Raw genomic sequence first — 13650 nt, 5'->3', positions numbered from 1 at the left:
TGCGTGGAGAGGGAAAGTGAAAAGAAGGGGCTGAGACCTTCACTTCCCTATCTACTTCTTCACGGGTGCATCACGGGTGCAATAGATACAGAGGACGCGCTGACAAGAAGACCAGCTCTTGCCACGTCTCTTGTCATGCATGTCCTTCTTGGTTTTTTTTTTTTTTTTTTTTTTTTGATTCCCGGTGAGCGCAGTAAATTCTCGAACCAATCGAAGCCCATCAATTTTTCGAAGATTTCCCGACGTTCGTCTCCAGTTTTGTTGCTGCGCTGACCACCGTTTGGAACGCCCTTCGCTATCGCGACCTCCGTTCGCTGCTGTTACTCCTTCGACGACCAGCAGCCTCGTGACAAGCTGCAATTTCCCAAGGATGAGTTGTTTTAATCTGCACATGTGACGCAGCAAGCTGGACCCGACGTCCTTGCTTTCTCCAAGTTTCACCCAGCCAGCCGATTTGCTTCTTGATCCGACAACCAGACGAGATCCATGCTGCTGCCTTGACGCCGACAAACCTGTTGCGCCTCGACGAAGTAGCTGCTCAAACCGAGAGCTCCACCACGACGGTCCCTGCTTCATTGAAAGCTTTCTATTTTTGCAGGTTTACCGAAGAAACATTGTTATCATTGTTCCCGAGCGACCACAAGCAGCCACCTTTAGTGAGTCGAGACGCTGGTCGAGAACCGTGAACTACCACTAAGTAATCCGTCGTAGTTCACCACGAACCACTGCCGCTTGGCACCGCCTTGTCACTGTCGCCACTCACTGTCGAGGAGCCAATTGCGATCCCAGTCCGATCACGCATAGTCCAAATTTTGAAGCCGATATTTGGATTAGGTCAAAATTTTGTCTAATTTGATTTTCAAATATTCTGTTTTCTTATTTAAAATGTGTGTTAATCAAATATGTGCTAATCAATGTGAGAATACTAATGACCAGTAAGATTTCTCTTTTACCGTTATCACATGATGGATTGATGTATTCAAATACAAACAGAGTAAAAATGAAGGGTTGGATGGATTGATGTATTCAAGCTTTGAATAATATGATTACTCTAAATGCGATTTCACACGTCCAGATTGGAATTTTTAACAAAAAAAAAGAAAAAAAAATAGCTTGTGAAATAGAAGTTAAAGTGCGAGTGTTGTAAAGTTTGCTAAAAGCAATACACAGTTAAAAGCAAATGTCATCCCCCAAGCGGTTACGAGTAACAACTAAATAAAACCTATTTTGATACATAACGCAGACCAAAGATGATCGGTAGACATGAAAGTTCCATACCGATTTCTACTGATTGGCCGCTTCAATCTCATGTTTTGTTTTTCCTTTAGGCCAGAGAATGGCCACTTTCCTTCAATGATCAATCTCACGTTGATCATTGGGCCACTTTCTGTGTTTTTTCCTCCCCTTTGGTTTGTTATTTTTCAAAACATAGATGGACAAGGAGTCCACTAGTGCGCGATTTGGTGCTTTGAAGGCAACAAGTGGAGATTTTGGCCTGAATTTCAAAAACATTTTACCCTGCTAAGAAGTAATTTAATACTTTGAACTAACACTAACATTGATAGTAAGAAAACTTATGAGTTTTTGTTATAGACCTGCCTTTTACTGACTTTGTCGTACTACACGCAAGCTAACAATGCGAATGGAGTATAAAGATAAAATAAAGTTTGATTTTTATGAAATAAATAAAATAAATGTCATCTAGATCATTGCATTGCATAAACGCATCGTGGGTCTCATAAAATGCATGTCGGTAATGCTCGTCATTCAGTAAATCACATGTTTTAGGTTCAATAATTCAATAATCGCATAATGTAGATGGATTTCGTTAAAAACCACATCTAATGCATTACATGCATTGTATATAGTTTAATTATCATAAAGGAAAACACAAAAAGAATTAATTAGCATTATCATCGCATTTAGAAATCATATCTAGGTCATGCATACATTGTTTAGTCTTTACCTAACATTTTGTAAAGCACTTGATGTATAGTAAGATAATGGAGTTTTGCTTTTGATTTGTTTAGCACATTGAGGTTCTCTCATTCCTTTGGGCAATTTATTTATCACTTTGATTTATTAGGTGTCATATTATTAATTGTGCACCCACATGGTCACCCATTGCATATTAGTGGATTAGGTTTAAAATTGTTCAAGACTAGCTAAATATCTTTGGAAACAAATAGAATAGGTACCCAAAAAGTGTTAGGTTTATTTAGCGTAAGTTCCTATATTCATGAATCTCTGGTTCGTAGAAGTAAAGTGTTCTCCTATAATTTACTGAGGTTCTTAATAGGCCCATAATAGATTAGTAGCTACTTTTAAATAAATTGAATTACATGTTTAAATTGATTAAAATGAAACCCAAAGTTGTGATTAGTATGGCTTAGAAGAGTCTATGCTAAGTTTTTGAGTTAGTAATCCATTAGCTTTCCTTTTGGTGGTCCACCTAGAGGAAAGTTGCGATACATGCTATCTAGTGATAATTTTACTTATGACTCTTTTTCTTAATATTCAAGATTTGAATAATTTTATGAAATGTTATTACCTAGTTTTCCAACTTCATCTTCTAAGGCTTTGATGAATATGTCAAAGTCACCCTTTTCTGCAACGATATGCATTTGGCATGGGATTCATACTCTTATCTTTTACGTTCAGATTGCAGTTGGCTCGTACTCGTCTAAGAAGAAATTATTCTAATCTTTCAAACTAGACGACATGATCCGCCACTGGTCTTTATACATCCATTACTCTCTGACTGGGATTGCCCCCACTTAAAGCAAATGACTTTAACTAGATGTAGTCTGTATTTGCCACAGAGAACTTTATCTTGGATTTTTACTTGTCCAATAAATAGAGATTCCATCAAAATGATTGCTTGAGTTTAAGAGGAAGAATAAAACACCATAATTAAGTGGTGTTTACACGCCAACATCGATGGTTTACATTGATATTTGCTAGTTAGTATGAGGACATTGTTGACTAGCAAGATCTTTCTTTTACTATTATTACATGATTAATTCAATATATGAAGGATTGGATGGATTTCTAACTAACTTGACACCCTATGTCCGTGTTCTGGCCTTATAAGAATCATCCATATGTGGATCATTTGTGAAATCCATCCAATTATCACCCCTTGTTGGAGTTGAGGGGGTTGTCTAGTTATAATTTTACTTGTGACTTCTTTCCGTAATATACAAGATTTGAATAATTTTATGAAATGTTCTTACCTCGTTTGCTAGATTGGTCTTTACACAGCTTCGATGAATTTTTCATGGTCTCCTTTTTCTATTGCAATATGCATTCAATACATGCGCGTTCAAATAGTAGCAATCTAAGAAATAATGTTCAAAATTTATTATACCAGATTGCATTATCTGTCATAGGTATTTATATATCCATTAACCCCCGATTGCCCCGACTTGAAGCAAATGACTCAATAAGATGTAGTATGTATTAGACTACACACAGAGATTTTCTCTATATGTTGGTCTTTTAAAGTTCAAGGTGCAGAATATGTGAATATTATCCTGAATTTTTACTTGTCTGATAGAAAGAATTCCAGCATAATGATTGCTTGAGGTTAAGAGAAAGAATAAAACGCCCTAATTACGTATTGTTTTCACACCAACTTCGATGCTTTACATAGATATTTGCTAGTTAATGTAAGGATACTATTGACCAGTAAGATCTCTCTTTTACCGTTATTACATGAATGATTGATAAATTTAAATATGAATAAATAAAAATGAAAGATTGGATTAGATTTTCTACTAACTTGAGACTGGATGTCCTTGTTCCGGCCTTATAAGAACCATGTGTGAAATCCATTCGATCATTGGCCCTTGTTAGAGGAGTGGAGGGAGTTATCTAGTTATAATTTTTACACGCAATTCTTTTCCCTTAATATTCAATTTTTAAATAATTTTATGAAATATTATTGCCTAGTTTTCTAGATTCATCTTAATTTGTCGAAGTCACTTTTTTTCTGCGGTGATATGCATTTAGTACAATATTCACACTCTTATCTTTCGTGCATTCAGGTTATAGATGGCTCAAATTCGATCTTATAAATAATGCTTCTAATATCTTAAACTGGATTGCATTATTTGCCACAAGTATTTATACATCCATTACACTCTGATTGGAATTGCCCCTACTTGAAGCAAATGACTTTAATAAAATGTAGTTTGTATTTGCCTACACATAGAAAAATTTTCTCTATATGTTGGTCTCTTCAAATTCAAGGCATGGAATTTGTGAAATTTATCTTGGTGATTGCTTGAGATTAAGAGGAAGGATAAAACAACCTAATTAAGTAGTATTTACATGCTAGCTTTGATGCTTTACATAGATATTTGCTAGTCAGTGTAAGGACACTATTGACCAACGAGACTGATTTGATGAATTTAAATATGAACAAAATAAAATGAAGGATTGGATAGATTTCCTACCAACTTAATACCTGATGTCCTTGTTCTGGCCTTATAAGAACCATCTTTAGGTGGGCCATTCGTGTTATCCATTCAATCATCGGCCCTTGTTAGAGGAGTAGAGGGGGTTATGTAGTTATAATTTTACTTGGGACTTTTTCCCTTAATATACAAGATTTGAATAATTTTATGAAATGTTCTTATCTAGTTTTCTAGATTCATCTTCCATGGCTTCGATGAATTTGTCTCAGTCACCTTTTTTTTGTGGTGATATGCATTCACCATAGGATCCATACTCTTATGTTTTAGTGTTCAAATAGCAATTGTCTCGAATTCAATCTAAAAAATAATGTTTCTGATCTCTTACATTGGACTGCATTATCTGTCATAGATATTTATATATCCATAACCCTTCGATTGGAATTGCCCTCATTTGAAGTAAATAACTTTAATCAAATGTAGTCTGTATTCACTTACACACAAAGATTTTCTTTATATGTTGGTCTTTTAATGTTCAAGATGCGGAATATGTGAACTTTATTCTCGATTTTTACCTATCCAATAGAAAGAAATTATGACATAATAATTGCTTGAGGTTAAGAGAAAGAATAAAGCACCCTAATTTAGTAGCATTTATACAACAACTTCAATGCTTTACATAGATATTTGCTTGCTAATATAAGGACACTATTGACCAGCAACATCTCTCTTTTACCGTTATTATACGAATGATTGATGAATTTAAATACGAATAAATGAAAATAAAGGATTGGATTTTCTATTAACTTGACACGCGATATCCTTGTTCCGGCCTTTTAAGGACCATGCATGTGATCTATCCAATCATTGGCCCCTACTAGAGAAGTGGATGGGGTTATCTAGTTATAATTTCTATGTGTGACTTTTTCCCTTAATATTCAAGCTTTAAATAAATTTATGAAATGTTATTACCTAGTTTTCTAGATTCATCTTCCATAGCTTGGATGAATTTGTCTAAGTCACATCTTTCTGCGGCGATTTGCATTTAGCACGACATTCGTCACTTATCTTTTGCGCATTCAGATCGCAGATGGCTTGGATTCGGTCAAAGAAAGGATGCTTCTTATCTCTTAAACCAAATTGCATTATCTGCCACAACTATTTATTCATCACTTGAAGCAAATGACTTTAATCAGATATAGTCTGCATTTATCTATACACACAGAAATATATTTTCCATAAGTTGGTCTCTTTCAAGTTCAAGGTTTGGAAAATGTGAACTTTATCCTGAATTTTTACTTTAAAAAGAGATTCTAGCTTAACAATTTGCTTGAGGTTAAAAGGAAGAATAAAGCACCCAATTAATGTTTACATGCCAACTTTGATGCTTTACATAGATATTTGCTAGTCAATGTGAGGACAATATTGACCAGCAAGATCTCTCTTTTGTCGTTATTACATGATTGATTGATAAATTCAAATAAGAACAAATACAAATGAAGAATTAAATGGATTTTCTACTAACTCGACATGCGATGTCCTTGTTTTGGCCTTATGAGGAGCATACGTGTAATCCATCCCCTGTTAGAGTAGTGGAAGGGGTTATCTAGTTATCATTTTACTTTTGACTCTTTTTTCCTTAATATAAAAGATGGAAATAATTTTATGAAATGTTCTTACCTAGTTTTCTAGATTGATCTTCCAAGGCTTTGATAAAGTTGCCGTAGTCACCTTTGTCTGCAGCGATATGCATTTAGCATAGGATCCATATTCTTATCTTTTATGCGTTCAAATAGTAGTTGGCTTGGATCCCATCTAAGAAACAAAGTTTCTAATCTCTTATACCGGACTACATTATCTGTCATAGGTGTTTTTACATCCAATACCTTTGACTAGAATTGCTCCCACTTCAAGCTAATGACTTTAATGAGATGTAGTCTATATTTACGTACACACAGAGATTTTCTCGATATGTTAGTCTTTTAAAGTTTTTTTTTTGGTCGAAAGTCTTTTAAGGTTCAAGGTGCAGAATATGTGAACTTTATCCTGGATTTTTACTTGTCCAATAAAAAGATATTCTAGCAAAACGATTGCTTAGGGCAATTAGAAAGAATAAAATTGCTTAGGGCAATTAGAAAGCTATTATTAGATAGTTTGTTTTGTGACATTCTAAGTTTCATGAAGAAGTGAAATAACTTGTGCAACAACATAAAAATAAAAGAGATTTGGATTCTCTTAATTTAGGGGATAATTGTCGCTAGTAAAGTTACGCTAGGATCAAAGGCTATATTTGTTTCACGAAAAACAGCTTCCAAGAAAGAAGATTGTTGAATTTTCTAGCGTTTGGTTCATAAAAAAGAAACTATGAGAGAATGAGAGATGATATAAAACAATAATGTTTACTGTTGGAACTCAAATGTAGCATTATACAATCGAGCATAAAGTTGATATTGTCTAGCGACCACCAGAGATTGTGTAGCCACTATAGCACTCCCTATGCTGTTGATGCTGTTGTCTGAGCTGTAATGAGATGGTTGCTAGGCTTAAAATTGATTGTTTTGGATGCACAGTATCCTTGGTAAGTGGACGGTAATTCTGAAATGTTGGCCAATGAAAAATTTTCCATTAAAAGATTCTTTTGCACAATGAGTGGAAAATTCTTACCTTATCGTATACTTTATGTGGTGGTCCTATGGAAAAGGAAACGTAAGGAAAAAAAGAAGGAAAAATAGACAAAAATAGAAAATTGTTTGTGATCGCCTTTTGGAAAAAAGGAAAAGTAAGGAAAATAGGAAAAAAGATAGATGACAGAAAATTATGGCTTTATGTTACATCTCTATGGCCGCCTTTGGAAAAAAAGAGCAAAAAGAGAGAAGATGACACATGAAATGGAAGGACAATAATGGGGTCCGCCACTTGCGGTGAATTATAAGCCCCGTGCTTTCCCACACATTAGCCATATAGATAAGGGCTTCTCTTGGTAGATTTTTTTTATCTCTTTTTTTTGTTTAATTTAAACATCGTGCAAATGATCCTCCTGAGACCCAAAACTTCAATAAGGTTGGGCCCATGTGACGGGCTGTCGGATTAGGCCTATTCAAGAAAATAAATTGGGCCTGGATTAGGGCATTGAGGCCCAGGGCCAAACCTGGCCCAGACCCAAAATGAGGCTGAGAAATGAAGTCATTCGGTGTGGTGGACACCGAAGCCGGAGCACAACCCCACAACCCTGACCGGTAGGCCCACCAGCCGAGCCCTTTCCACGACGATGCCTTCATCGGGCTACAACCTTGCCTTCGTCCCCTCCAACTGACTTCCCCACCAACGCTCCCCCCTCTGTCCGCTGCGGAGTCCGACATCTTCGGGGTAGGGCCCCTACCCTTGTCCTAACTTCATGCGGGGTACTTGTCGCCGAACCGAGATTTGTTGGTTGATATATTCAACAATGTAAGGCCAACGCTAATACATTTAACACTATACAATCAAACAGAATAAGAAGTCACACTTATTCATGGATCGACTAGATTTATAATTTTGAGTTCGGTGCAACTTCGGGTAGGAACTCTATGATCTTCAATGATTTCCATTTGCATCAGTTTAGCAGTTAAAGTTTGTAATAAACCAGGAAGGATTTGGTTTCTTATCTACTTTAGACATTTCTGTGGGAGTTTAATTTCATTGCTCTTGTTTTCTGAAAGCATTATTTGATCTTTCTGCTTAGATAGAGATTGCATTTGTAGTACCCTGTGACAATAGTTGCACTTTTTCCATGAATTTAGTAGAGACTAAAACTGCATCCACTTCCCAAATGCAGGCGAAATGCCATAAACCTCTAGGAAAAGGAGGAGGCGGAGATGCAGAATCATATCATCGCGCTGAAGCCGAAGAGTTCGAATGAGCTTTCTATGAGAAATGAAGCTCAACTGAAGAAGAAAGTATTCAGTATTTAGAATGCACCACATTATAGGCTGACGTGGCTTTTTTGAGGGCCAATCACAAAATGCCACATGTCGATGACGTGGAATAAATAAATAAAATTAAAAATCTCACTCTCTTGTTTTTTTCTCTTCTACGCCGTCCCCAGCCATCCCTAGCCATCTTCCTCCGATCTCCAGATCTCCGCGAGCGCCGGCAACTCCGTTGGTGGCCAAAGACCTCGGATTTCCACCGTGAGCTCCGATGACTCCCACCGGCAGCCATGGACCTCGGATTTTCATGTTTTCGTGAGCGCCCAGAATTCCAGATCTGGAAGAACGACTTCAACGATGGCCATGGGCGAGCGTCGGCATCGCTTGCTGGTTTCGTCTAATCATAAAAAGATTCGTTGGACAAATTTGGAGCAACGCCCATATCCAGATCTGTACAGAGATATATTTGATGGCCTTCAAAGATCACAACTTTGTATTTTTATGCAATGGACCTTCACTCCAGTGTCGTATGCTTCAATGGCTACGCCATTGATAGTCTCCAATTAAGATTGACTAGAAAGTCTCTATCTTTGCTTGACCGGCTGGGGAAGCAGTGAGTCCAAGAATAAACAAGGAAAACAAAAATTATGATTTTGGTGACTAAATTATAGATTTGGCCGAGAACTCATATGCATACTAATTTTAGGATATCCCTGTGAGTGACTATCAACAATATAGATGGAGACTTAGTCAAGACGGGAAATCTTAATCACCTTTTTCATGAATATTAAGCATAATCATGTAGTCGACAAAATGGACTATTGATGTGTGATTTAATGAAATTGATTAGTGAAATGAACGATTATACTTTTTTGATATTATTGATGAAATAGATATTTCTACTATGAATATAATTGTGTTGAAGTAATATATGACTCTCTTTTATCTTGAAATTTGTTATGTTTTGGATTTGGCATAAATGAGTTACATTTTTGTGTATTAAACATGCATAGTGCATGATTCATTTGCATAAAAGAGATTTGTATTGCTCACTGGTTTTTGATTACTCATTCATACGTCTTACTTGTTTTTCAGATTTTTCAAGTAGTAGTAAGTAAGACGAGTGCATTAATATTTCACAAGGGCATTTTGATAGGGTGATATTTGGATATAAACTTAGTTGTACATTTTTTAGCTTTATATGATTAAGATGAGTTTGCTAGATTTAGTTGTTAGTTGAAAATGCACAATTTTTTAAAATAAATTATGGAAACTTTAATATTGTATACAACCTACTGGCTTTTATATATCTGTATATATGGAGATATATATTTTGACAATAGGTTGTTCGGCTCTATTTGAGATTCGTCTTTAGCTGGAAAAGATGCCCTTGTGATTGCCCATTTCTGTTGGTTTCTGTGTGCAACGCCACAAATGTCTGCTACATAGCCCTGGCGGCAGGAATATCCGAAACAATGACGTTGCTAATAAAATTGGCGATTTCGGGAAGGGGATTCAGAAAATTTCATTTTCACGCCCTCTGTTGCCTGTGGGTCGCTTAGTCCGGCAACGAAGAGGGCGTGAAAATGAAATTTTCTGAATCCCTTCCCGAAATCGCTAGTTTTATTAGCAACGTCATTGTTTCAGATATTCCTCCCAAGCAACGGTTGTGCATTGATGCCAAATGGAGGGGTGTGTTCCCATTAATGTCTTTCGAAGTCATATTAATTTTAAACCTAGCCATTAACATGTAAAATGACCATGTCGATGTGCAATCATTGAGATAGCAATTAGCAACGAAGGAAGTATTAAATAAATTGCAAGAGAAAGCAAATAATGTAATGCTCAAGAACAAGAAAAATGCCATTCATAAATAAGCTAGAGGTAGACAACAATCAACACATTGAAAGTGCATAGTTAAGAGCATTCATCTAAAAAAAAATTAAACCCTATTGTAAGCCATAAAAGTTTGTTCAATTATGAGCACAATTCTTTAGATAAATTTTTTTCACTTTTTATACATAATATATAGATTTATGCTAAACTAGAATTAACATTTTAAAAAATATCTAACAAAACTAGTTCGAATTTAATTTTTAAACTATTTCCAATTTAAAAAAAAATCGGAATTTATTATTATTATTTAAATATTTTTATTTTTTTCGAATTTGTTTTTATTTTCTACTAAAAATTATTCAGAAAATAGGGACTCGGGCCGGGCCTTTGGCGTGGTTAGGCTTTGATACTAAATCCATTTTAAAATAACTCAAGCCCGATCTAGAAGAAAGCTAAGCCCAAATCACCAATAGCCCACCAGTTTGTATCGGAACAGAATAAGCCCAAACGGACCATCAACAGAGTTGCGACCCGCTCTTCCCGCTTGAACTCAAACCCAAAGCTTTACTAATCCTAAAACTGAACTAAGCCCAGCCCTACTCAAAATACCCTCACGTCTTCTTGACTATCTCAGTCAAAATGAGCCCATTTCCCCCTCATATATTTTTTACTTCCCTTCTCTATTTCCTAAAGCCTTCCCACGTCTTCTTCCCACTTGGCTACCCCAAAAGACAAACGCAGAACACACCAAAATGCAAGGACGACCGCACGAGGACTTCAGCAGTCAAAGCTCATCCGACTAATACATCAGCACGTCGCATGTACTGATTCCACCATCTAGCGTCCGGGACCGAGACTTCCCGAACCAAATCGTGAAACATCCTTCCCGCCAATGACCGACCCAACGTTCACCGGATCTCCATAGCGAACGACTTCCAAACCCCGGGCAGCTATCAGCCTCTATCCATGAGCACTTGATGCTCCCGCTCGTAGCCACACAATTAACCCCAGGAACAATCACAGGATATATCAAAGCACGGGACAAAACGACGACCGAAAATCCAGGGCTGTCCAGACTTGGTAGAGATGAAATCTGACTAAAGAAATGTATTAGGCAATCGGTAAAACATTGTACCAAACAAAACACATCTACAAATCCTGGGAACAAGTTGGAATGCGGGACTAAAATGAACGGTTTTAGTTCGGGCGTTCCCTTGAACATATGGTAACTGGAACTCAGGTCTAGACAAGAAAAAATCACCAGGGAATGCTCGACATCAAGCGCCAATTCAGTTGAAAACAAAGCACTCAAGAACTAGAGACACCAAGTTGGTTCTTTCTCAAAACAGAACAAGGCAAAAAGGAGTTCATGGGAATGAGTTTCGACCGCGGAAATCTCTACCCGGCTCGGAGACGGCGGTTATAGGGCGAGCTCGAGACAAGTCGAACTATGGCCGACGGCTTCACGATGTCTCCGAGCCGAGATCCTCGGGAAAGGCGGCTCGAACCAAAAAGAAACTCACCGGAGGTTTGGTGCGGGGTTAAAATGGAGATGCAGACTCAAGGGCGTCGGCCGAGAGTCATCAGACAGGGCTTAAGCGTGGCCAAGCTGCCCGAGAACTCTTTCTCGCCCTCGGGTTTTACTCTCTCAGTCGCTCTCTCTCCCAATCATTCCCTCATCGTCCTTCCGTCCTTCGTCGTAGGTCGTCCTCTCGTCGGCTGTCGTTCAGCCAAAGTCCAAAACGAGAGGAGGGAAGGAAAAGAGGGAAGAGAGCTGGGCTGGGGAAAGAGGGAAGAAGAAATGGGCTGGGCCGCGGGGGAAGAAAGGAGAAGGAAAAGAAAAAGGGGCCGGGCTAAGCACTGGCCCGTCGCGTTTTGCTCTTTCATTTTTTTTTAAAAATTAATTTTTATTTTTTAAAAAATTATAATAATTAATACTAGTAATGAAAATGTTCCTAATGTCTATGTGCAATGCAATTTAATGAAATCATTTGTTGTATGGGATTAGAAATTAATCCCTAATTTTCTATGCGATTAGGCCCTAAATAAATAGGCAAAATTTAGGTGTTAACATGGTCGTAAAGTAATAGTGAATGGATATATATTTCATAAAGCCAAATGGAACGTTTATTACTTTTATTGTTATTGTGAGATAGTGCGATAAACCTTTCTTGAAAAGATTAAGTGTACCACATTACGAATCTAATTTATGAGCTAACTCATGAAAAGATTTTAGGAACACTTTATGAAAGGATATTCTAACCAATAAACTGAGTTGTGAAAGATTATATGTTTTGGTTTGTAAATTTGATTTATAACATAGATTCTAGATTGGCTTTGTGGATTTTGGAGGATGATGTTATGGGTTTGTGTTGATAGTCAGTGTCATTATGAGTTCATTGATGGATTTATGTGTATGCAGACTAATTTTTGGATATCCTTGTGAGTGACCATGGACAATATAGATGGAGACCTAGTTAAGATAGGAAATCTTAATCGCCTTTCACATGTATTAAGTGTGATCATGATTAGATATTTGAGCACGGGATGGTCGACGAAATGGACTATTGATGTGTGATTTAATAACATTGATAAGTGAAATGAACCATTATACTTTTTTGATATTATTGATGAAATAGGCATTTCTGCTATGAATATAATTGTGTTGAAGTAAATATATAACTCTCTTTTATCTTCAAATTTGTTATGTTTTGGATTTGGTGTAAATGAGTTATGTTTTTGTGTATTAAACATGCATAGTGCACCGTCCACTTGCTTAGAAGAGATTTGTGCTACTCACCGAGTTATGATTATTCATTCATTTGTCTTACTTATTTTTCATATTTTTCAGGTAGTCATAAGTAGGACGAGAATGTTTATATTTTCACAAGGGCATTTTGATAGGGGGATTTTTGGGTATAAACTTAATTATACATTTATGAGCTATATATGATTAAGATGAGCTTGCTAGGTTTAGTTGTTAGTTGAAGATGTACAATATATATATTATGGAAACTTTAATTTTGTATCCAACCTATTGGCTTATTATATTTCTATATGTGTGGCGATATATATTTTGACAATAGGTTGTTGGTCTCCGTTTGAGGTTCTGTCCTTCAGCTGGAAAAGACGCCCCTGTGATTGCCCCATTTCTATTGGTCTCGGGGTGCGACGCCACAAATGTCTGCTAAGCCCTGACGGCAGGAATATCCGAAGCAAATGACGTTGCTAATCAAATTGGTGATTTCGGGAAGGGGATTCAGAAAATTTCATTTGCACTAGGGGTGAGCGGTTCCCGGTTCCTTACAGGTTCCGCTTGGAACCCGGAACCTACCCTCGGAGTGCACGGGTTCCTCATTTTTGGAATCGGGAACCTACCCGTCGGGAAGAGAACTGGAACCTACCCTGTCACGGGTTCCGGGGTCGGTTCCGAGTTCCAACGAGGTTCTTTTTCTAAAAATTTTAGTTAAAAAAAATGAAAATGAATG

The sequence above is a fragment of the Eucalyptus grandis genome, chromosome 9, assembly GCF_016545825.1.
Source record: "Eucalyptus grandis isolate ANBG69807.140 chromosome 9, ASM1654582v1, whole genome shotgun sequence".
NCBI lineage: Eukaryota > Viridiplantae > Streptophyta > Magnoliopsida > Myrtales > Myrtaceae > Eucalyptus > Eucalyptus grandis.
The sequence above is the reverse complement of the archived record's forward strand: the minus strand, read 5'-3'. Positions refer to the sequence as shown.